The sequence below is a fragment of the Rattus norvegicus genome, chromosome 4 (assembly GCF_036323735.1).
Source record: "Rattus norvegicus strain BN/NHsdMcwi chromosome 4, GRCr8, whole genome shotgun sequence".
Lineage (NCBI taxonomy): Eukaryota > Metazoa > Chordata > Mammalia > Rodentia > Muridae > Rattus > Rattus norvegicus.
In genome coordinates, this window is record NC_086022.1 from 149,117,315 (window position 1) to 149,143,264 (window position 25,950).

General features: G+C 49.8%; 1 protein-coding gene and 1 long non-coding RNA gene across 3 annotated transcripts in view; one reads left to right on the top strand and one right to left on the bottom strand.

Moving 5' to 3' along the window:
* Positions 1–3,196: 3,196 nt before the first annotated feature.
* The window catches only part of Hrh1 (histamine receptor H 1), an 83,757-nt gene continuing 61,003 nt past the window's right edge, over positions 3,197–25,950 (top strand). Inside the window, exon 1 of one of the 2 annotated variants that reach the window (NM_017018.2) lies at positions 3,197–3,259. The gene's annotated coding sequence lies outside the window, so the exon portion shown is untranslated. Of the gene's footprint in view, positions 3,260–3,308; positions 3,696–25,950 lie in introns of those variants that run through there. The other variant, XM_039107019.2, reaches the window with a different exon arrangement.
* Positions 12,835–17,717, bottom strand: LOC120102366 (uncharacterized). Its single transcript, XR_005503837.2, has 4 exons — positions 16,258–17,717; positions 14,805–15,038; positions 13,918–14,447; positions 12,835–13,836 (listed from the first exon to the last, which is right to left on the bottom strand). It is a non-coding gene; the product is annotated as an uncharacterized LOC120102366 (long non-coding RNA).

Here is a 25,950-nt window from a genome sequence, read left to right on the forward strand (position 1 = left end):
ACTCACTTCCTCTGGGTTGGAAAGGCTTTGTGAGTTTCCAGTCACATCTATGCAAAGCAGTTGGCTCCCTCCTCTTCAGTGGGGGACCTCAAGTTGACAGCTGACACTTCCAGTGGGACTTGTTCGCAGTCAGACATGTCTCTATGACTGACAAGGAGGGGGTACCTTGGACAAGTCCCTTCAACAGATCTTCCTCAGTTTCCCTGTGTGAACAGGGAGAAGTTGGCCTGGATTTGGTGAGCTGCAGTTCCTGTTTTCCAGAAGAGGAAGGAAGGGAGGTGACTCAGTCACCGAGCACCCACCAGAGCCAAGGACTGCCCTGACCTACACACACACACACACACACACACACACACACACACACACACACACACACACATTGACCCAATCCCAGTAACAGTTCTGGAGAGAGGAGACTCCTGCAACCTCTAGATCCAATGTCACTTTCCACTCATCAAACCTGAGTCTGGAGAGCCATCTCTTGCCTTCTTCTAGTCCTTAGTGGCTAAAGAGTGACTGACTTTACCACCAGAGCAGCCATCAGCATGTGACCAGGCTTGGCCAACCAAGAACAACCATTAAGATTTCAGAGCTCTGTATGTGGTCCAGGCCAGGCCAACAAGAGTTAGTCTTGGGATGTTTGTTGAAGTATTCAGAAGAAATGGTTTGTATGTCAGTTGGTCATCCCTCCTGCTTTCCCCGTGGAAGACGTAGCTCGTCAGTGCACCGGCTTCGACCGGTGCAGCTTGGGGAAGCTCATAGTGATGTTTTAGAGCTTCTGGAATGGGCTGTGCCAAATCTAGACTCATCTGCTGAGCTTTGAGGTTCAAGAACCCTTTCTGGTCGAACCTCCTATTACTGGTTTCTGTTGCTTGCACCAAAAAGTAATGGTGACTCAAATTCTAGATATGACCGGGGCACTGTGTTCATTTTACCTTCACTTAAGGAGACTGAGGCTCTAAGATACAAAGCAAAGACAGAGGTGGCCAGTGACCCAGCAGGGATGCTTTAAGGGGCTCTCTCTCCTTGCCTCTAACCCCTGCTCTGAGTTCACAGTTCCCTTCTCTCACTCTTCCACAAAGTGTAGAGGCCAGAACTGTCTCCCAGCTTCTAGAGCTGGTTTAGGACTTCCTCTCGGGTCTTGGAATGACTTAATAGCTGACTGCTCTAAAAACAACAACAACATCTCACTGGGTGATCTAGGTTGCCTTAAACTCAAAACCCTCCCTGACTCTACCTCCTAAGTGCCTGATTACGTCACACTCAGCTTTCTCATTTGCAAACCAGATGAAGACAGAGCCTCCTCCTGGAGCTTCTCTGAGAAGCAGGCACATTAACTCCTCTCAGGAAAGCGCCTCCACAGGATGGAAGAACTGGAGAACTAGCCTTGTTTTTCCGCTTGCTACCTACCTACCTCTTGGTAGTTGGCTGACTTTAGATAGACATGGCCCAGGTTACACTATGCTCTGTCAGTCACAAATGTCACCGCAGAAATTACAACAAAACAAAACTAAATGAAACAAATAACACCCCCCCCCAAAATAAACAACAGAGGCTTCAAATGATTTCTGACACATTGTTTCCAAAATGCTGATTTTTCTAAAAGTCCCATGGGTAGAACCAGACCTAAGTAGGCCTAAGGAAGTGAAACCTTCTCGAGCAGAATTCCAAGTTATCAGGCTTTTGCTGACTTTCAGGAAGCAGAGAGATGAAAGGGAGCCCACCATTTCCGAGGCTCTCTGCCACACGCCTCAACTCCTGTGTGCTCCACAGCTGTGAGGAGGAAATATCTTGCCTTACAGTTTATAACAGGTGTGATCCTAGTCGCTCACACAGTTCCAGATGGTGCATTAGTCCCACAAAGTGTAAATATGGAAGCCTTAGAGTAGCAACTGGAAGTAAAGCATGCTGTAGATTCCTGAGCTCCTGGGTCTCCTGAGGTACAGGTCAGAAAGGGTCAGGGTCAGGCCAGGTTGGTACCCAGGGCGGCCAGCTATCCTGAATTCAGCCACCTGTTGCCTGGGTTCCTAATGGCATTTCAAATGACCCTGGAGTCCTACCTTGCAGACTGGCACAGACAGGCTCAAGGTCAAGGGCTACAGTGGGGTCTCTTACCAAGTAAGCCCTTTATGTAAATGACATCATGAACTTGTCCTCAGCTCCACCAAGTTGAAAACTTTGGCCCTTGGACTTGGGCTAGATAGGATAGAAGTTCAGTTCTCTCTGTGACACTGTAGACGTTAACAGGCCTCACTTCTCTCATCTGTAAATAGGAATGATGATTGCTCCTTTTTACTCATGTCGTTTGAGTTTTAAATAAGGGCCCTGAGGACTGAAAGAGGACTAAAGCATTCATACGAGTCTGTTGAAATGAGCCCCATGGGGTGGGGGCCTGCATTCCCAAGACTCCACACCACTGCAGGAGGATGAGCTCCTTCTAGGGGGTGGTGCAGGGTGTCATAGCAAGGAAGGGACACCCCCCTCCCTCAGTGGCCTTCCCTTCCCTGAGTGTTGCCTGCCATCTGAAGCCACAATTGAACGTTAAAAGGGTTTTCCGGGTAGCAAAGATGAAAGGAGAAACGCCCTCTCCTAGCTCAGAAAACGAAAACAGTTCCTTAAGTTTCTCCAACACACACACACACACACACACACACACACACACACACACACACACACACGCCTTCCCCTCTTAGACAGCACAGGTTCCGAAGTGAAATGGTACGGTGAAAGTTGAACTAGGAGAGCTTAGTGCAAGACCCTGAGTTCCAGCTCAGCCTTGCTAGATGAGGACAGGAGAGAAGGAGGCGAGGAGGGCGGAAGGCGAGAGCGCATTCATTCTTCAGGGTCTAGAGAATGTGGCTATGCGGTTCTAAACCTCCGGAGTCTTGGTGATCAGGTCAATCAGTGTCACTTATTTTTTCTGTCCACCTGTGGTTGAATTTGCGAAGTCCTCTGTCGGTTCCTCCTTATCTGAGGCTCTGCGTGCCTTCGGGTGAGAATGCAGTGGCAGTGGCGGAGGGCTGTCGTCTGGCTTCCTACCCGTCCTTGGCCTCTTGCCAAGCTCAGGGCTCCGCCACGGATGCGGGGCGCGGCGGTGGAAGCTGGGCGGGGGAAGGTGCCCTGGGGATGCTGGTAGGCGGGCCCCTCAGCGGCTCCTCCCCCGTGCCCGCCTTCGCGTGCTCCGGCCACCCCCGCGGCCGCCGCCACCGCATCGAGCAGACTGGCCGCCGCCACCAAACTTTCCCCGGAGCTGGCTCGGGTGAGTCGGAGCGCAGCGCGGGCAGGGGGCGGGAACCCGGTGGCGGGCGGCTGGCGAGGATGCGCTCAGGCCCAGCTCTGAGGTCCTCGCCCCCGCAGGGCTGTAGGGACACTCCGCAGGTGGCCGCACGAGGTGGGCGCGCAGGATGCTCTGGCAAAGCCGGCGGCCTGGGCAGGGTAGCGGAGCTGTGGGTGCTGTGCCTGGACGCGCAAACACCTGTGGCTTCCGGGAGCTGGGGCCGGGCGCACCCGTTAGAGTCGGCCTCCTGACTTCTGGGTCAGGGGGCCACCTCAGCGGCTCCCGGAGCTTCCTCGGGGTTTTTGGCTTTGATGCTAACCGTGGACAGAGACCCTGGGTGGAGGTCCTATCTCCTTGCCAAGCTCCGGACATCCGACATCCACTATCTTTCAAATCCTTCTGAACCTCCAGGACCCAGGTATTACTAGTATACCCACTTTTCAGAGGAGGAAACTGAGGCTTGGGAAGGGAAAGTTGTCCCTTAGAGAAGAGCCTTGAACCTGAATTGGATGACTCCAAGCTTCTTAGCTAGGTGGAACCCAAACCAGGTCTCTGGGTATGAGAAGCGTCTGAACCAGTGCTCCCTCTTTTCCTAGCTGGCTGTAACATTTTTCCCCCTGAACCAAAAGGCTGTAGCCAGGGTGTGTTCTGATGATGGAGATCCTTGAAGGCTACCTTTTCCGGGAGAGCGCTAGGGGATACCAAAATTCTGGAATTTACGCTGGGTTGCTCTGAAAGTTAGAATCTTGAACCAGAGCACAACTGTTCTTTACCGAAGCCACCTTTGAGGTGCTCGCTAGCTTGGGAGATGGAGATACAGGGTTGCTCCAGTCAGGGAAGCTGTCCTCCAACAGGGGGCTCCCACCTCCGGACGGAATGGAGCTGAGGGAACTGGAAGTATCCCTCCAGAAGATCCCCGGGCTGAGCGCTTGGAGAATGGATTCCTTATTGGGGGGTGGGGGGAGAGGGAGGGCGGGACCATGAACCCGGGTGAAGTATGTTACTGGAACATGAAGGAGAGAGTAGGCAGAGCTATGACAGGTCGAGTTTGAATGCTGCCCTCTTGGATGCCTGGAGGCCACCAGCAGCCCTTGAAGACAGAGAAAGAGCCCACCCGAGATGGTTTTGGATGGACATAGTTTATACAGCAGCCACGCAAGGCACCACTATTGAGCAATAGGTGGGCACTCACAGAGGTTAAATAGATTGCTTAGAGTTGGCCAGCTGGTCCATGGTGGAGTGGATTGAGTACCAATCTTGCCTGTATCTTAGACTACCAGTGAAGCTCAAGTGGCAGATGGAACCTCGGGTCCTTCTGTGCTGTGGCTGACAGCGGTGGAGATAAACAATAGAGGGGTGCTAGGCAACAGGGTCCACAGCACCCCTGCTTCTGCCTCTAATAGGTCTCTTTGGGTGGGTGGCTGCTAGTGAGTGTCTTCTCTGCAGGAATCCCTGCTCCACCCATGTTGGTACCCTGCTGTGTCTCTGGGCTTGCTGGACCTTCCATCCAGGGCCACCTATCTGTCCCCAAAACATTGCTCCAGGGGAGGGCAGGGTTTGACTGATGCTGTTTTGAAATACGTCAAAAGATCTGCAAAACTAGGAGGTAGCTGGGTATTACCCATCTACAATTTCAGAACCGTGCTGCCTGCCAGTGTCCTAGCACCCCCTCCCCCAGCACTGGGCAGTTCCAGGCCCCAGCCGTGAGCTGAGGATTGTGGGGAGGCATTCCCATGTGAACTTCTCTCCTGCCCACACTCCTCTCTACAGTCAAGGAGCACCTGGCAGAAGCACAATAGTTTTTCCTCAGTACCAAGGCATGGCAGAGAGGTTGAGGGTTCATTTCTGGGTCCACTCACCATGCTGTTTCTTATGTGCCATAACAAGTTTCTACACTTATTTCTGTGTCCCCATGTTTTGATTGGAGATGTTCATGGTTCCTTCGTCCTGGGGGTTGGCGAGAGAATTCACTGTGTTCACGTTGATACGGCACTGCAAAGGTATCCTGTAGTACACCGAAGTCCCATTGTTAGGGCAGCAGTTATCCCTGTGACACTGGCAGACCCAGCTAGGCAAGCCTGTGAGCTCTTGCTGCTTTGGTTTCGTTTTGTGATGCTGGGAACCCAGTTGGGAGCTTTGTTCGTGCTGGACAAACACTTGACCATGGAGCTACATCTCCAGCCCCAAGCCTCCTGGCTTTCTCGGCTGTAAACTGGGGCAGATCTAGCTAGATGCTCTATATGGCAAACGTCTTCTTGCAGTTTCTAATTTTAACAGGTAGCAGACGACTCAGCCAGCCAGACTTGTGCCAGGTCCCAGGGAGCTCCAGACATTGCTGCCATTGTCACCGCTACCCAGACCTGTCTCCTTCCCCTGGCAGGTTCAGCTTTGTGCTCTTGTGTGGTATGGATCTGGGGCAGTCTTCAAACACGTTTTCAAAAAGGAAGTGGTCAGGTTAGAATGCATGTGTGGAGTCTTGGGTTGGAGGCAGAAGTTGTTTCCTGTCTCCTGGATTTGAACTGTGTGGTCATTGCTTGGGTTCTCCAAGGAGAGGCAAGAGTCTTGACAATCATGGGGTTAAAGGGCACATTTGAGGTCTATTGGTTTATTTCACAAGGTCTGTCCACAGCTGTCCCAACAGAGGATACCAGCCGCTGCCTCTGAGAGTGTGCAGCTGGCTGTGGGGATGCTACGCGCCTTCTGAGCAAGGAGAGTGCATTCAGAGTTCTGCAGGCTCTCTCTCCCAGGGAAGCATAGTCAAGGTCGAAACTCATTTCTGTCCCTGAGAACTGAATACCGTGGACTCCAGTATCCGAATCTGTGAAATGGTCAGACATTACCAGTGTCTGTTTCTCAAGATCAGCTCAGATAGACAGGCAAAGAAAAGAGGGTGGGGTGGGGGACAACTGAGTGTATAAATGGCAAAGAATCACATGCAATTGTAAATAATTCTCATTAGCATTCAGGCTGGGCATTAGCTGTAATTGCTCCTGATCCAAGACGCTTTATCTGAAAGCCGTACCTGGCAGAGGATCATTCAAGCCTCAGTCACCCGCTGCCCTCTCTTTCACAGTGATGCAGAGCATTGCTGAGTCTCGGGATGTAATTATAACAAAGCTTCTGTATCTTACTTATAAGTGACTCACTTCTGCCATTAATGGTGGCAGAGGACTCAGCCACACACTCTTAGGGAACAATGCTGCTGATGCTGCTCAGGGCGGGGTGGGGGGCTGGGGTGCCTCGCCTCATTTCTACATTCATCAACCACTTGGTAATTCTCTGATGATCCTGCAGGAGGATCACATGGACTGAAACTAACAGCTCTCATTTGCTTGCATGGCAAAGGACCCTTGCACCTTGTTGCTGCTAGAAGAATGTGTGTTAGCAGCCACTGTATCATTAAGGAGGACGGAGTGGGAGAGGGGGTGAAGGCAACTCCAGGGATAAGTTGAAAGGGTAGCCACTGGCATCTACTGGAGTTGAGTTTGGATGTGGGGGTCTGCCAGTTTGTCTGTGAGGTTTGAACGGGTTCCCAGCTAGAGGATGACTCTCGTAGAGCAGGGACTGTGTCTGTCTTACAAAAGGCACTTATGGATGTGTAATGGAGAACCGAACCTTGGCTTTTCCTTCTGTAGAATGGAGTCAGATAGCACACCTCCTCTAGAGTTCTGTGAGAACTAATTGATGAAATGTTATGATCAGAGTAAAAGACTCAGTGATGCCTTTGGCAACAAAGATACAGACAGGGGAAGGACACTGTTGTCCAGTCTAGGAAATAGAATGTTATTCTCTTACTCACAGTCTACAAAGAAGCAATAGTACAAGTCAGAAGAATGTCCTGTGTTTAGACAACACACTACAAGTGTTTTAGTATCCATTCCCTCCTAACACTGAAGCAGGAATCCCTGTTCTTACTTTACAGGGGAGGAAACTGAGATTCAAAAGGATTGATTGAACAGTGTGGATGCTTGTAGCTATTTCTACAAACAGGATAAATACACACGAGAGTCTAAAAGCAACATGAGAGAGAACCTCAGGTCCTTCTGTACTGTGACTGACAGCGATGGAGATAAACAATAGAGGGGTGCTAGGCAACAGGGCCCACAGCACCCCTGCTTCTGCCTCCAATAGGTCTTTTTGGGTGGGTTGTTGCCATTGAATAACTTCTTACAGGAATCCTTGCTCACCCCATGTAGATACCCTGCTGTGAGTCAGGGCTTTCTAGACCTTCCATCCAAGGCTACCAAGCTTCCCCCAGATCACTGCCCCTGACGGAAGCAGTTTTCTCTGATTTCCAAGTCCTAGGTGTTATTGTCAAGCTCTCTGTTGCCCTCTGGAGGGTGGAATGTGTAGTGTTACTCTTTCATGAACATTGTACCTCTTTTCACCATATTGTTTCTGTAGCCATTTTGTAAAAGCTCTGTAACTATTCTAAGAGAATAAATTCTTAATATAACCCCCCACTGTCTCTCTCCATGTCTGTTTGTCTCTCTGTGTGTCTGTGTATCTGTGTCTGTCTGTCTCTCTCTCCCTCCCTCTTTCCCCTTCTCCCCACACCCCTATTTTAGACAGGGTTTCTCTATGTATCTCTGCCTGTCCTGTAACAACTCACTCTATAGACCAGGCTGGCCTCAACAGCAATCCACCTGCCTCTGCCTCCTGAGTACTGGGATTAAAGGCATATGCCTCCATCAGCCAGACTCTTAATTTTCTCTTGATGGTTCAGTTCATCTTTTGTTAGACATATTCCCAGGTACTTGATAGTTTGTGGCTATTGTATCTGTTCAGTGTTTATATATTTTAAATTAAAGTTCTGTTGGTTTCTTTTTAGGGAAGTGCATATTCATTTTGAAAAATTGATTTTGCAATCAGGAAAAACTGGCTAAACCTCTTACTAATTAAAAAGTGTCTTAGTAGATTCGTTAGAAAGTATGGGGTATACAATGAAAGGAGATACAAGGAGCAACTCCATCCCTTTCTTTCTAATTCTCTTCTTGTTCCTCCTAAGACCTCAGTGTGATGAATTAAAGAGTCCTATGGGCACTGTGCCTTTTGCCAGGCCTGTGTAGGAGCTGTTTTAATTTCCAGATTAAATATAGTTTGACTCTAGGTTTGTGGTGAATCTCTGTCAGGTTGAAGAAGTCCCTTACATTCCCAATGTCCAGTTTTCTTTTCTCCTTAGTCATAAATGGAAGTAGACTTTTTATGGATGCTCTTCCTATATCAACCTGCATGACCATGTGATCCTTTCCCCCACCATTTTAACTTGATAAATGGCCTTGATTTTTGCTTCTTTGGCATAAATCTACCTCCCACCATCCTGCAGCTTCTCTGCAGCTGATCCTTTAGCATAGGATTGTAATGCAAGTTTGTGAGTGAAATTTCTGGTGATTTACATATTCAAGCGTATTTATCAGACTTCGGATGGCTTAACCTTCTTCTGTGATGAAAGCAGTTGCTGACTCAGGGAGCTGTTCTTCCTCGGGTGTTTGCTGGAGGTCACCAGTGGGTGGACACACGAGTGGAGGGTGGGAAAGAAAGCCAGCTCAGCCAAATCCCAGAGGAACTTTCCACCACTGAGAGGCTCTGACTGCCTAGTGCAGACACGGACAGAACGGACAGAGGCTGCCAACCATCCATCCTGAGTGGCAGGGGGTGAGCTGGGCCATACACATTGCATAAGGTGTCTGCCAACCCCAGGACCCCCAGAGGGAGGAGACTCAGCCAGGAGTGAAAGCCATGCTTGTGGGCTGCAGTTGAGTCTCTCCTGAGCTTGCTGCTCCTGCTGTGGGCTGGTGATTCATCATTCCCTTAGGGTGTCCAGAGACTGAGGTACTTGACTTCCTCCCGCATCAATCCTCTTCCGGCTGGTGGCAGGGACTCTCCTCCCAGCGTGCTAGTTTTTTCAGGACCTAATACTTTTGACCTAATACCGTGTCTCCTCCTGACATCATTCCCACCTCCTCCCGTGCTTCTGGGTAGATCTGTCTGAGTTTCTCAGCTAGAATCTTTCTTTGGTCCTCTTTGCTAGACCTGCCAGGCTCCGTACTGATTTGAATCATCTCTCTCTCTCTCTCTCTTTTTTTTTTTTTTTGGTTCTTTTTTTTCGGAGCTGGGGACCGAACCCAGGGCCTTGCGCTTCCTAGGCAAGCGCTCTACCACTGAGCTAAATCCCCAACCCCTGAATCATCTCTCTTAATCATGGTAGCAATGCTATGGGTGGTCACTGCCTGCTTCTTCCAGATGAGGAAAAGCCAGGGTACCAGTTGGTTATCTTCACGGTTTTGTGTTTCACAGTGAAACGTTTTGCTCCTTCCCTCTTTAGTCAGCAGTTCCTTTAAGACTCCCCATGCTGTCTCCAGAGGCTCCCTTCCTCCCTTGTCTCTTCCCTTTCTGGCTTCCTGTATCAGAACTGGATGGCCTTGTGGAGGCACAGCAACAAGTGGAATGCCACGCAGCTGTAGGATCGCCACCAGCATGGGTCACAACTGATACTGGCTGCAGGCTCTTGTCTGGGTGTGGTATTCTGCTTTGTCCCACTGGCTTGAGCAGTCAGCAGAGGCAGGGAACTGAGGTGGCTTCAAAGAGCTTGACCAAGGGACTGTTGCCTCAGGCATCAGGGAGAGGAGGGGCGCGCGCGCGCGAGTGTGCGTGTGTGTGTGTGTGTGTGTGTGTGTGTGTGTGTGTGTGTGTGTGTGTGTTGGGGGGGTTGTCCTACCTGTAAGCCTGGTGGGTGGGAGAAGGGTGAGGTTTTTCAAGTAGAGAGCACAGCACAGAACCTGAACTTGCACCACCTTCAGCAACCCTTAGGGACAAGGTAGAGAAAGAGTCAGGCAAAGAACAGTCATCATACTTTTTCCAGCAATCCTGGTGACCATTGTTGGCTGGTAACGGGCAGATGGGTGGACTAGCAAGAGACCTTCTGAGATCTATGCAGGTACAGAGGAGGTCGGGAGGAGTGGGGACTGAGTCGCAGATTTGAGGGCTATTTGTATAGTGTGTATTTTATAGCTACCAAATGTATTTTATAGCTACCAAATGCCTACCCAGGTGCATTTTATAGCTACCAAATGTATTTTAAGCTACCAGATGCCTGCCTTTCTAGGCAATTTCCATGTCGTTTCTTCATTTAGCTGAGCTTCTTTCATTTGCTCACTGGCTTTTCTCCGTTCTTGAAGAGGCTCACTGATCCTCATTAAGGAAATGCCCACCATTGTCCCTTGCTCTGAGCCAATGTGAAAGCACAGAGTCATGGCCGGGCCATACATATGACCTCGTGGCTGTGAATGAGACTTGTCCCCAGGGGGTCTCAGTCACTGTGGCTTTTGCAGTCCCAGGGACCTCTCTCTGGGTTCTCTGGGTAACTTGGCTCCAGCCTCCCTAGAGGGCTGCAGATGGCCCAGCTCTTTCCAGTGTTTCCCAAGGCTCCCTGTATGAATCTAGGGGAAGGATGATCTTGCATTTAAATCAGGCCATTCCTGTTTCTCTCCGAGAACAGGCATATTTGAAACAGGAAGGGCCAGAGACTCTGTCACATGCACAGATTCAGCTGTACAGTGCCACTTGCCAATCCAGCCAGGGTTCAGGGCTGGGGACATAGGGCTCTGTGTTGAGCCCACCACCTTCCAGACTGTGTCCTGGTCAAATGCCCTGGTTTATCTATAACATGATGCCCTCCCTGTGTAGTCAGCTGTGTGACAGTACAGTCTCATGCCATATGATGATACTTTGGGCAAAGATGGACTGAAGGTAGGTTCCTGTCTCCTAAGATTACAATGAGGCAGAACAGACATTGTGATCACAGGAGGTGACAGTTGTATGTGTGTTCTAAGACCTTTCAGTGGGACACATGTGATGGTAGAATGCATACATGTTTATGCCTTATGCTTTAGCAAACATGTTTTAAAAATAAGATAATAATATTGACAATAAAGTCCAGGTATGATGATAGCACATGCCTGTGAGAGCAGCAACTGGGAGGTGGGAGAATCAGGGTTCATGCTCATTTCTGGCTACATAGTGAGCCTGAGGCTAGCCTGGGAGACATGAGGCTTTGCCTCCAAAGCAACACACACACACACACACACACACACACACACACACACACCACACACACACACACACACCAACCCCCCACACCAACCTACACACACACCAACCTACACACACACACACCAATCTACACACACACACCAACCTACACACATACACACACATACCAACCTACACACACACACACCAACCTACACACACACACCAACCTACACACACACACCAACCTACACACATACACACACACATACCAACCTACACACACACACCAACCTACACACACACACACCAACCTACACACACACCAACCTACACACACACACACACACACACACACACCAACCTACACACACACACACCAACCTACACACACACACCAACCTACACACATACACATACACATACACATACTAACCTACACACACACACCAACCTACACACACACACACCAACCTACACACACACCAACCTACACACACACACACACCAACCTACACACATACACACACACACATACCAACCTACACACACACACACCAACCTACACGCACAAGAAAAAAACAACTAATAACCCCCATTAAAACACACACACAAAACCTACACACACACAACAACAAGCCCCCCATACACAAAACAACCAACAACCTCCATTAAGACACATGCACACAAAACCAACAACCTCCACTAAAACACACACACACACACATACACACACACAAAACAACCAACAACCTCCATTAAGACACACACACAAAACCAACAACCTCCACTAAAACACACACACACACACACATACACAGAGAGAGAGAGAGAGAGAGAGAGAGAGAGAGAGAGAGAGAGAGAGAGAGAGAACGCTAGCAAAATGATGTGTTAGTTGTTCTTGCAGAAAATCTGTGTTCTATCCCCAGTGCCCACATGGTGGTTCACCCCCACTTGTAACTCCAATTCAATGGGACCTGATGCTAATACCCATGGTCACTGGGCAAAAACATGGTGCACAGACTACATGCATGCACACCCACACATGTAAAATAAATACGTTTTAAATATCATAACCATCTTTACACAGGCTGCATGTACTGTCCCTGATGTCTCTGGCAGTGAGCAGAGCTTCCCCTGAGTTTTACAACCCATAAATCACAGGGTAGTCTCTGCCTGTAGGATCTACCCCACCGTGAGAGCAGCAACAGGTGGGCCAGTTTTCATCTTATATTCATATATTTTGACTGCGTCTTTCTACATCTGGATTCTTTCATTTATTTGTTGGTTTTTTTATGTGTCTTGAAATTTGCCCGTTTGTCTATGCCCTCCCCCTGCCCATGCATGCAGTACTAGAGGAGAGCAGAAGAGGTCATCAGATCCCCTGGGACTGGAGTTGCTGATGGTTCTAAGCTGCCATGTGAGCCCTGGGAATTGAACCCAGGTGCCCTGCAAGAGCAGCCAGTGCTCTTTTTAACTGCTGAGCCATCCCTCCAGCTCCTATTTATGATATTTATTTATTTATTTATTTATTTATTTATTTATTTATTTATTAAAAAACACCACAAGAGTCTCACTCTGTAGCCCGGGATGTTCTTCCTGTGTAGCTCAAGATGGCAACCAGCCTCAGCTTCCCAAGTGCTAGGATTTCAGGTGTGCAGCCATGTTAGCCTAGACATGTCCAGATGCCTGAATACTTACCGGGTGTCACTGCCACCTGTGGCATTTGGAGCATTCACGGGCTGTGCTGACTTGCAGCTGGGGCCAACGGTTCATGCTATACAGCCTAGGTGTGTGGTAGCCTCTGCCAGTCTGGTGTGTTTGTGCGGCAACGGAATGGCACGTGTCTCATAATGAATCGTGTCACATCCTTCTCCCTTGGTGATGCCCGACAGTTTACTGCCAGCATCATTTATGAGTATTAAATGAGCCATGAAGCTTGAGAGAATTAATATTTGAAAAGCATCTACAACAGGGGCATAAGTGTATTAAATGAGCTGATTAAAAAAACAGCCACCTGTAATATCCCCTCCTCCCAACCCAGGAAGTCAGCCATGGTTTGGTTGGGTTGCCGATTTGCAGCAGCATGACCCTGTCCCTGGATGTCAGAGCTGGTGTGGCCCTTTCTGAATGGCATTAGTGTCTTCTGTGGAGAAGCAGCTCATAGACCATAAGCTGCTGGGAGAATGCCATCGGTGCTTTGCCAAGGCTTCCTAGGGGAAGGTTCTAGTAAGGCATGCTAGAGCCTAGGGGGAGGTAGGTTGGGTGGTCATCACTGGGACTTCTGAATCTTATCCTGGACTTGTTTGGCTGCGTGTATGTCTATACGTACTGGTGTGCAAAGAGACCAGACAGAGAGTATCGAATCCCCTAGAACTGAATGGCTATGAACTTATGTATGGGTGCTGGAACTCCTCTGAAAGAGCAGCGAACACTCCTAACCACTGAGGTCATTTCCTCAGGCTCCTGGGCTCCGATCTTTGGCTTCCAACAAAGCATTTTAATCTCTCTGGCTTCAGTTTCCTCATCTGAAAAGGGGACAAAATGGTGATACTCACCTTATAGCATTATTGAGAGCCCTGTGTCCCAGACCCTATAAAGACCCGCACCTTCTCATCTCTGGGTTCCCAGCTGTCTCCTCCTCAGGGAGGACTGCCTTGCTCCATGCCATGGTCTGACCAGTCTCTCTTTGGTTGTCTGCACAGCCCTCAGGAACCTATAGATTGGGAACAGTATTTGCTGGCATCCCTTCACCTGCAGTGACTTTGTTAGCAGCTGGCACTTAGTAGGTGCACAATAAAAACCTATCAAATGCAAGCTTTAAAGGGTAACAGGTAGCTGTGCAGCCCACCACAGTGTCTCTGCTTAATGCAGGGCTGGCACAGGGCCACTCAGACTGTGAAGCTGAATGGCCTAGGAAACCCTGGACAGAGACAAGCACTCTCCACTATTGCTTCAGGAGCTCAATAAATATTTGTCGGTAATTTATTGATTGATTCTTGCAGCACCTGGCACCGGGGCTTGACTGAGGCCTTCCATTAGTAAGCCGGGAACTCGAGAGAGCCGGTGTTTCCTCCTTTGCCTCTCCTGTAGGGGGCTGGGTGAATAGGAGGCTCTGCCCAGCTTCAGCTCTGTCCAACTGAAGGAAGATAAAAGGCAAGGCAGCTGGAGAACAAAATATCACTGTGATTGCCAATCAGTACGGCCAAGAGTCAGAGTGGTTGGAAGGCAGAGCTGGCCGGGTTCCTGCCCAGGTGCAGCAGTGCTGGGCGCTGGTCAGGCAGCCCCTCCTTCCTGAGGAAGAGCCTGGCAACCTATATACTGGCCCCCAGGCTAGCTCTGAGTCTGTTTGCATATTTCCTTTTCGATCCATGTGAGGGTGAGCGTGTGTGTGTGCTTGTGTATCCGGTTGTGTGGAAAGTGAGTGGTAGACATGGCAGGCTCTCTAGGGTAGAGAGGCAATGCCAGTCCGAGGTGTTGGGTGCTGGCTTAATACCTGGTAAGCAGAGGATTGAAGAAACGGGGTCACTGGACTCTGGGGGATCCCATTCCACCGACAGGCAAGGAGCTGAGCTCTGGGCGCTTCTCTTTCTTAGGTTGTTCTGTTCGCTCAGCCACTTGGGGAGGTGAGTGTTCCTGAACCCACTGAGGCTGGAGGTGGTGGCTGACACACCAGAGGCACTGGCAGACATGGGAAAACTGTCCTGGAGATCCAGCAAGGGGAGACAGCCTTGGAGAGAAGGAGGCAGGGCAGCTGTCAGGAGTCAGTGAATGAGCACTGTGCAGGTGGCATGGTGGGACAAGGGCAAGTGGCCATTGTTGGGGGTGGTGCTGAGCTGTGTTCCTGGCTAAGCTCACTGTGTTTGTCTTTTTCTTGATTGAGGGAACTCAGTTTGGTTTTACACTTAAAGCAGACTAGACACGAACTCATAGGCGTAGCCCCTGCAGGGATTCAGAATTCTGCAGGCGTGGTGCCACTTGCCCACTTAGGGGAGCAGGGAATGGTGCTCTCTCTGCCAGAGCATATGCATAGAGCATGCTCAGTGAGCAGAGTCTGCAGGGCTGCAGTGGGGGCTGGACAGACAGGGGCTGCAGCCCTTAAGAGAGGATGACATACCGTTTCTGTACTTTAGTTCCCATAGGTGACAAGTGATTGCATCCCACTGATTACCAAGCTCATTCCCTGCATCCTCCCTGCCCCAGCTTTAGCATGGACCTCCACTTCCCTTCACTGGACCCTGATACCTTCCCCGGTGCCTCCCAAAGCCCATCGTTAACACCAGAGGTTGTTCCAGGGTAGAGTCTGACTGTGTCACCTCCTGTTCCAAACCCAGTGATGACATCTAGTGCCCTTCCAAGGAATGAGCCCTAGGCTGTACCAAGAAAAATGGCTCTGATGAATGCATCAGCAGGTGATGAGAATAAATGGCAAAATCACACGGACAGCATGTACAGTGTCCCGGTTACGTTTTTTTGTCAACTTGACACAAGCCAGGGTCACCCAGGAAGAGGGAATGCCGATTGAGAAAATGCCTCCACCGGTTTGCCTATAAGCAAGTCTGTAGGGCATTTTCTTAATTGCTGATTGATGTGGGAGGGCCCTGGCTGAATGGTCCTGGGTGTTTAGCAACGCAGGCTGAGCGAGCTATGGGGAGCAAGCCAGCAAACAACAGTTTTTTATGGCTTCTGCTTCAGTTTCTGGCTCTAGGTTCCCACATTGAGTTCTTGCCCTGGTTTCCCTCGATGTCGGACTACAAGCTGCAAGCTGAAATGAACCGTTTTCTCCTCACTTATGGTGGTAGTGCTTTATCACAGCAACAGAAACCTAACCAGGACAGAAATGACAGGCAGCAGAGTGCCCTGGTCACAACGTGGCTTCCTGGCTCACTCTGACCAGGTAACTGTGCAAAGGAGAAAGGAAGTAACCTGACTCTGTTCGTCCTCCTCACCTGTAGAACCAGAAAGTCTGCACCCCAGGGAGCTGGATGTGTGGCAGGTACTCCGCCATCTACACCGCCAGCCTGTGCGGGGGACAAGTGGCTGTCTTAGCTGGCCACATGATGGATTATATGTGCTCATATAGACTCAGACGCACCTCAATCTCTTTCCAGCTCAGGACTCACGCTAGGTGTCTTCTCTTTCAGGAAGCCCACCCCGATCACCCACAGCCTGGATCAGGATCTTCCCTGGCCTCACAACCCCGCCCTGGACCTATGTCTACCACACACTATTTCTTACTGTCACTGTCAGTCTTCCTTGGGTATGAGCTGTCTGAAGACGCAGGGTAGTGACCGGGCCCTTGTTATATTTCACATGTACGACAGTGCAGGAAGTATAGAGGTGCTCAGGAAACTGTTGAATGGATGGATGCGTGAATGAATGACTGAAGGAGTGAGGTGAGCTGTGCTAGCTAAGGTTGAGAGGTTGGAAGGGTAGATGACGGGTGCCCCTCAGAGGGTGACCTGGGAACTTAGCAGGAAATAATGAAAGGGAACAGGGTGGGGCAGGCTGGGATGCTCTGGGTAGAGAGAAGAGCAAGGCTATGATAGGGTGGGCGTGATGGAGAGTGGGAGGGGCTGAGGGAGGATTCTTCCACTTCTGCCTGACTCCAGGGACCTTGCTGAATGCCTTGGATGAGGTAACGGGAACAATCGACTTGGCTCTTTCCACAGCCAGACTCTAGTGTTTCAGAGGTGGAAACTGGAGGTCCCAGTTTTCTCCTAAAAATCTTCTTATGCACAGACACGCGCTGCTTGCTCCTCCCCTTACTCTTCCTCTCCACAGAGGGCTGCAGGCATAGGGCGTGAGGTGCATGCTGATGTGAAGTCCTAGAAGCTGTCTCTCAGTTCCCGAAGGGGTAAAGATTATATAGCTTCCCACTCAGATGGACTCAATCTCTCCGTCTGCTTCCTCTACGAAGGCCTTGGGTGGAGTAGTTAGATTTCAACATAGACACCCGCACAGGAGACCTCCCTCTGAAGTTCTTGGGACCAAATAGAATCCTGCTTGTCTAAAAGCAGCAGGGAAGACAGTGCCTGGGCCAGCGGCTGAGGCTCACGGAGGTTGGATAGGAGTTGGAGGCTGTTTGTGGGGATCAGGAAATTCTGTGCCCTGAGGACACTGTACAGCTGTGGCCTGCTATCCTGATGGAAGACAAGATGGACAACTAAGAGGGACACAGGGAGGGGACAGCGCAAAGGGAGACTCAGAGAGAGTGAGTGACTCACTCCACAGCACACAGCTACTGTGTAGCCATGCCAGGGCTTGGCCTGGGATCTTCTGGCTTCTTTCTACTGTGTCACAAAGCTACTTGGAGTGTGATGTCACCTGCCTGGTACAGGCTTAGGAACGGCCACATTTAACCAGTTCTTGTCAGTCTTCATGTGGAAAGCCAGGCTGCTTTTATCCATTTAACCCTCTCCTAACCATGAAACGTGGGTGTTTGCAGGAGCTGCGTGTGTACCCCGTGTCCGGAGCTCCAGACTGGGCACATGGTTCTGGGGAGCCTGATGCTGGTTGTTCTCTGACACCTGTGTTAGAGGCAGGTAGAGGGAAAGGCTGCACAGACACGAAAGCCAAATCCCGAGCTCTGCATGGAAATGCAGCTTTGGGGTGAGTCACAGACCCAGACAACAGGTTCAGGACTGACACTGGGCTGGCTCGCTCTGTTGGTGTCAAGAGCTAAGGGTGAGCTCAATGGCTGGTTCCCATGCTTCTCAGTGATTGACTGGAGGAGAAATCCCTGCAGAAGTGAGCTTTTTTTTTTTTTCTGAATGTGCCCTGCCCCTTTTATCTCAGATACAGAACTGTGTGTGTCAGACTCTGAATGCCACTCTGAGAACACTTGTTTTCAAGTTGAGCATCTCCACATCCGTGCTTCCTGGGGAAATTGCCCTCATCAGTCTCGCCAGCATCACCTGACCCAAGGCGGGGTGATAATGGCGTGTGCTGAGCATCCGCTGGGAATTGGGCAGGATGCTGTGCATTTGAGTGTCGCCTCATCTACCCTCTGAGCCACTCCGAGAGGTTGGGATTGCTGTTACCTGCATCTCTGAGATGAGCTGGGAGCTGAACGAGTTTCTTCGTCAGTCTGTGTCACCTCAAGGCCCCTGCCTGTGCTACTGATGGGAGCCATAGAACCTTTGGGAGTTGACGCCTGAGAAGAAGAAGTTAGGCCATCAGGGGACCTGTCCTTGAAGAGATAGTGGGGCCCGAAGCCCCTTCCTCTCCCTTCTCCCCTCCATCCCCTGCTTCCTGGCTGCTACATGGTGAACAGACAGTGACCCTGAGGTGATTGTATGTGCTGCTGTCGTGGCATACAGCGTTAACTCAGGCCCAAAGCAGCACAGCCAAGTGACCGTGGACTAAAACCTCTGTGAGCCAAACTGTCTCTTGTTCCCTTTAAGTTGCTTGTCTCTGCTATCTCGTCACAGCAGTGGAAAGCTGACTGACACAGAGAGGAACTTCTCCAGGGCACATCACCTAGTGGCAGCACTAACTCTGGAGTCCAGGTCTCCTGACCTCCAAGTTCACTCTTGTGCTCTCTCTCCCAGGTGTGCTAAGTAAAATTTGGAATTCAAAACGCAGGCTCCGGGAAGGCCGGCCTGGCACCATTCACTTGTTTGCTTGGTCTACACTGGACAGCCAGGTCTCCCCTGTGTTTGGCTGGACTCCATCCTCAGCTCCTCTATGTCTCTGTTGCCTGCATGGCTTCCTACCTTCTCTAACCACTCATCCCATGTTTCCACATGGGTGAGAATTTTGAAATATTTATTGTGATAAATCTTATGTAAAATAGGTGGGTGTTGTTAAATGGCACTTCAGTGGTCAGGAGGCTGAAGCAGAAAGATCCTGAGTTTGAGGACAGCCTATGGTAGAGTAAGAAGATGATGACCCTCCCCCGCTTAAAAACCGATGAAAAGCACACATAAGGTCTCCTGTCTGGTGTCCCTTGCCATGCCATTGCCAGGTAGGCTAATTCTCCCTGCTGGGGTTGGGAATATCCACAGTCATGCATTAGGCTTGGGTAAGCTCTACTTGTCCAGATATGGAAACAAGACCAAGACCAAACAGTGTTATTACACATGGCAGACCCTGTGGGGAGCTAGGGGTCCATTTAAAGCCAGGAAGCTCCGTGGGATCCTCTGTAGCAAGGCATTGTTCTCCAGTGTCAGGGCAGGAACAGCTAGATGACCATTGGCTGGCTGCCCAGTTCTCTGCTCCTGTCCTGTCTTTCCATCACTGTCTACCTGCTTGCTGAGTGTCTGTTTTGTCTGTCTACTCCTGTGCTGGCTCCTGGGCTCCTTGCCCAGGCCAGATTCTAACCTGCTGTCGTTGCCACCCTGTGACTTCTCTTGTACCATTAGTTTCTATTGTCCCCTAGATTCTATAGGCCTGCCACATCTTTACTCCTTTCTCTTATGGATCCTTGATGTCCTTTGTCCTCTCCTCTGCTGTCCCGTGGCACTTTTCATCTTAGACAACTGCTGGCTATGATGTCTCTTGTTCATGGTCTGTGGCCCTGTGGCTCTGAAGCCCATGGCTTTGTATCTTTGCTCTGTTTTTTTTTTTTTTCCATCTGCTTAGTCTTGTTAGCCAGGGACCACTTGGACACAGTTTACCCAACCACACTATATAAAGCCAATGGATGAATGACTGTGACTGGTCCTGTTCTCAGTGACTACTAGGGTGACAGAGTCACATGCTCAGCTGCCCTCCAGAGGAGCCTTGTGACCCACAGAACTCATGTATTCATTCAACAGATTTCAGCAGTAAGGGCTATTTCACTGCCTCAGTGTTGGGGGACCAAAGTCCTGGGTGATGATGTACAAGAATGGACTAGACAAGAGGTCCTGTCTGCCTAGAGCTTTGTTCCTGTGTGTATGTGTGCACATGTGTGTGTGAGTGGGGGTGAGGGTGGTAAGGAGGAGGCCCTCAGTTACTGTACAGTATGGTACTCAGGGGATTAAGCAGCAGGCATGAGACAAGAGGGTCCCTGTATAGGGATAGATGAATGGCCTAAGGCTGTGAGGACACCAAGGTCTTGGATCCCTGTCCTCAGACATGACTATATCACAGAGAGTATCAAGGAGCCTTCCCCAGCTCCTGCCCCAGTAGCTTTTCTCTTGAGACTTTTCAGCAAAGAACATGCATTTCCTCTAGGGAATCATTAAGAAAGACAAGTTCTTATGTCCCACTTAATATTTCAAGAGGCAAACAGATACTACCAAGGACCCTGGGAGCTAATAAAGGGTCAGAGGTCTTTCAAAAGCAGACAGAACATGCTGGGGGAAGTTCCCTCTTCATCCTCTAAGTCCAGCCCCGCCTGCCTATCCAGGGTTCTGTGCTGCTGAAAGAGCACAGGGTTATTTCTGTGGGGCCAGAGATATGGAGGGTGTTGTCAAAATGGCAGATGTGAGAACTGGAAAGTCTCTTTACCCAGGGAGTAGGAGGTGGGCATTTGGATTGGGCGGAGCCTGGAGGGACAGTCCTGAAGAAGAATGTTCTGTGGAGAGGCATTAGAAAGGCCTTGGGTGGAAGTAGTGTGGAATGTTCTAGAGAGAGGAAGAAGATCTGAGTGAATAGGCAGAGTGAGTAAGGGTGACCATGGAAGAGATCAGGCATGTTATGGGGGACATCTCTGGCCATTGTGATGTCTTGACTTTTGTTCAGATGACCCTGAGAGCCACAGGGGGATTCTGGGCTACCAGCAACAGGGCCAAAGGTCATGGTGTGCCAATGTTGCTCTAGCTCTATTCATTTGGAACAATGAAGAAAGAAAGCAAGGAGTGGCAGAGAGACTGGCACACTAGTGCTGTTCCAACAAGCCAGGCAGACAGGACAAAGAGAGGTGTGATCAGAGGGGGTGAGATGAGGTGGGCTTCTGGCATGTTCTATAAACAGAACTGGACAGCATGGATGCATCTCTGAGACACCTGTCCTCTCCTGGTTGGAGGAAAGAGTGGTCATGGTAGCTGTAAAGTCTCAGGGGGTACCCACATAGTGAGTCTGTCAGGTCAGACCACTCTTCCTTTTGCAGCCTCTGCCTCTACTCCTGTGGACCATCCCTGCCAGTGTTCTGAAGTAGACATCTCGTTGCCAGATGCTGTCATGGAAACAAAGAGATGGAGAAACAGGAGAGGCCCTGAGGAAGGATGGGGCGGGAGGGACATTATTCCCTTGCTCACCCTATGGCCTGCTCTCACTAGTGCATTATGCCAAGTGACAGGTTCTGAGGAACTAAGGTGGGGCAGGCAGATGGAGTGTTGGAGGCAGATGAAGGCAGCTGTGTAAGCTGGGGTGGGGGTGGGGCCAGGGCAGTCACCCATGAGGGCAGCCATAGCTTTGTCATAAGTTCCCCAGTATCCATGGAGACTGGTGCCAGGGTGTGACTCACCTGGTGACCACTGCCCACCTGCCATTGTCCCTTTGCTCAGAAAGAGCCTGTGAAGGCACTTCCCTTGGACACCTTCAACATGTCATCAAGTCAAAGCTTCTGACTCCCCAGTGCCCTTGTCATGGTGTGTCAACAGTGCTGTTCTATGCTGTGGCCTGGTCTCTTCAGTCAAGCATCCCCTGTGACTCATCCTGTTCTGGCACCTCGTTTTAGCAAGGAGTGTTTCCCCTGCTCCACACCCACCCATCACACAGCCTTTCTGAATCCTTCCTGTGTGCATCGTTTGGCCTCCTCTGTCCCATTTAAGAAGTCAGCTTCAGGGCTGGAGAGATGAGTCAGCCATTGAAGGCTAGGCTCACAACCAAAAATATAAGAAGTCAGATTCAAGTTTTGTAGCCTCCAGAACTCAGCAGGACACCTGGACTCCCAAGACCATGTTGGAACCTTGAGCTGTGGGACAGAGGAATGGCGTCCCTGAACCTCAGCTTTCTAATCTGTTTAATGGATTGGTTCTTGGACAGCCTGGTTGGATTCAATGTTTCTTGTTTGTTTGTTTGTTTGTTTGGAGTTTTGTTTTTTTGGGGGGGGTGTTTTAGGTGCAGCTCTGCGTCATTGTTATCTGTGCTATATGTTGTTATTTTCTTTATTATTGAACTGAAAATCCCTGACAAGAACCCTTTAAGGCAGGCAGGCAGGCAGGTAGGTAGGCAGGGAGTGAGGCAGTCAGGCAGGCAGGGAGTGAGGGAGAGAAGGAGAGAGGGAGAGAGGGAGGAAGAAGTTGGTTTTATTTTGGCTCATAGTTCAGAGGGATACAGTTCACTGAGGTGGATAGACAAAGCAGGAGTGTGGAGAAGATAGCCACATCCTGTCCTCAGCCAGTGTTAACTTCAGTTGTCTGCTTTGCAGGATCTGAAACAACTGAGAGGAAGTCTCAGGAGGGAGTTGTCTAGATTAAGTTGGCTTATGGGGATGCCTGTGAGGGATTTTCTTTTTTTTTAAGATTAAAACAATCTTTGTTTATTTAATTAGTTTGTGTGTTCACATGTGTATTGTGTGTCTGTCTCACTTAGCTTTAGTTGTCAACTTTACACATCCTAGAGTCATCTGAGAGGAAAGCCTCAGTTGAAGACTTGCCTAGGTCAGATGGGTCTGTGAGTGAGTGTCTTGATGATTAAGTGATGTGGGAGAACCCAGCCCACTGTGGGTGGGAACATCCCTAGGCAGGTAGTCCTGGGCTGTGTACAAAACTCCCCTGAGCCTGAGCCCGAGTCAGCCAGCAAGCATCCTTCTCCTGGGGTTTCTGCCCCAACTTCCCTCACTGATGAACTGTGGCCTGGAAGTGTAAGCCAAATAAACCCTTTCCCCCGCCAACTTGCTTTTAGTGAGAGTTTTATCACATCAACAGAAAGGAAACTACCCCCTGTGTGTGCATGATACATGTGTGGAAGTTGAGGGCAAGTTGTGGGAGTTAGTTCTCTTCTTCAATGATCTGGGTCCCAAGGTTTGGACTTAGGTCTTAAGGCTTGACAGGAAGCGCATTTACTGGTTGAATCATCTCACTAGCCCTGAGAGATTTTCCATTGCTGAGATTTTCCATTGAGAGATTTTCAGTTGCATCCATTGCTGTGGAAAGACTCACCTGAGATGTGACGGGCACCATTGCTGCCAGGTCCTGCACTTAATGAAGAGGAGCGTGTGCACCAGCTCTCTGGTTCAGACTGGGATTCATGAGTCTGGCTACCTAGAGCTCCTGAAGCCTTGACCCTCTGCCATGGTGGATGGCGTCTCGGATTGGGAACTGGAATAAACCATTTCTCCCTTAAGTTGCTTTTGTCAGAATGTTTTATTGCAGCAACAGGAAAAACAAAACAAAACAAAGCAAAAAAAAAAAAAAAACTAGGACAATCGTGAAACAGAGATGAGAAAAGAGCATCACCTTGAGGAACGTTTCAGTGGTTCCTCCCTTTCCCCCTTTTATTCAGACCTGATCTCAATCCATGGGATGGTGCCACCCACATTCCCACCTCAGCCAAACCTTCCTGGAAACATCTCACAGTTGCTCTCAGAGGAGTGTCTCCCGGGCAACTCTAAATCCATCAATTTGACCATCAAGATCACCATCACATTCACCTTTCAGAACTCCATAGCAACCGTGGTGGTGGGGGCTCTGGGTTCCTCCACGGGCTTAGTTTACGATTTAACATTTCTCTGGGGGGTGGACCGAATCTTCTAAACCCAATCCCCTTTCCTTTGGAGAGAGATGTTGCCAGCCTTACATTATGTCATTGAACATCCAGGACAAAAGGAACATGTGCAAATCATGCTTTGGGTTTGCTGTTTGATGGAATAGAGGAACCTGGCATGCCCCATCTCCATGCTTTCCACAAGATTGCCTTTGGGTTGTGGTCCAAAAGAACACTATAGGTGCACTGTGGCTTGCAGATCTGCCTGAGACACACTCCCAGGAGGGCATGGGGTGCTGCAGCAGGTGAAAGGAGCACAGTGGGTAGAGGTAGTATGATGTGTCCAAGATATCAGAAGAAATGAGCTTGTGCTGGTGGCTGGAGTCAAGGTTGAGGACAGAGTGTACAGGAGAGCAAACCTGGAGAGAGCAGGGACCTGCTTCTGTTGTACTCTGAATTAATGCTGCACCATCCCCTCTTCCTGGTCTAGACTATGCTCTCTCCATTGCAATGAGCCATCCAATGCTATGCTTTGGGTAAATGTCCTACCTCAAGGCCTGTGTCTTGAAGGGTTGGCTACAAACTGTGATGCCCCTGGGAAGTGGCAGGACCTTTAAGAGGTGGGGCCTTGTGGGAGATCTGTAGGCCATTTGGAAGCTATCCCTGGAAGGGGATTGAGAGACCTTGGGGACTTCTTTTTGCTTTGCTTCCTGGGCAAGGATGACTGTCTTAGTGCTGCCATTCGCTCCTGAAGCCCAGACAAGAGCACCAGCTGGTTCTTAATGGGTTTCAAAGCCATAAGCCCAAATCCACTGTCCTCTGTGTTGGTGGGTGATTGGTTACAGACACAAGTGGGGGAAAGGAAAGAGAAGCAGGGCGCTGAGATGCATTTCGTGGCTTTCAGAGTCTTCTAGAAGTGACCCGGAGCAGTGTTTTGCATAACCGCTCTGGGGAGCATAAGTGGAAAAGGATCTCTGTTGGATAGCCTGGAAATATGTGTCTCAGGATCTCCTAATCCCCCACTAAGGGGTGGGACTTGGTTGGACAGAGTTTCATGAGTCTCAACTCTGCTATATGTCAATGGAATGTGGGAAATGAAACCATTCTTGAGACGCCTCACTCTTCTTGTCTGCCAAATGGGAGCGATGGCAGTACTATTGACATGACCGTATGAGACTTTATGGACCTGTACACAGCTAGAAATACTGAGGGACAGGTGTGGGCTCACTGTATGTTAAATACTTGCTATGATATTTTTATTTCAAAAGTTCATTTAAAACACACCAATTTATGTTTTATTACTAAGGCTCTTGTCATTTGCTTTATTTGACCCAGTATTTCTGAAGTCTATTTTGATTTTGATTGTTGTCTGTTGGATAACATTGGGGAGGGGGGTCCTAGGGAATTTGTATCTTGTGATACTCATCTGGGGAGATACTCAAGCTTTGGAAACAGTCTGAGGAAAGCATTGGCTTTGGGTCGGGATTCAGTCCAAACAGGAGTTGTCTTTCGTCTTTATCCCTCCCCTATCCTCTGTCACTCAGGAAGAAAGGTGTGGGGCCAAAAAGAGTGGCCAGGATTTTTAGTGTGGGGATTGAAGGGGAGAGTCTGAGTTCTAGCCCTGTCCCGGGGAAGCACCTGTCCATCATTCAATACTCAGCTCCAGTGTTAACTCTTGCAGTTTCACATCCTACCTAGGAAGAATCACTTGGCCTTCCTTGTCCAAGGAGGATCAAGGCCTCTGTCACAGTCTCAACAAACACAACACTGAACCACAGTCACATGATTGTCACCCAGGCTGGACCATGACCTCCTCAGAGTAGATATAATGGCTTTTTCCTAAGAAGCCCAGTCAGCTCTTGGTGGAGTGCCAATTTTGTCACCACCCTAGGGACTACTCAAGTCTCTGCTGGAGGTCAGAGGGTGAAGCAAAAGCACAGGGTACCCTGAGGCTTGAGTAGCTGACCTCTACTTCTGAGGCCATGGGGAAAGGCACAAGACCTTGGAGTGTGTCACCCATGGCAGGAGGTGAGTCTCACTGGGGCTGATCTTAGCCTAGGCTT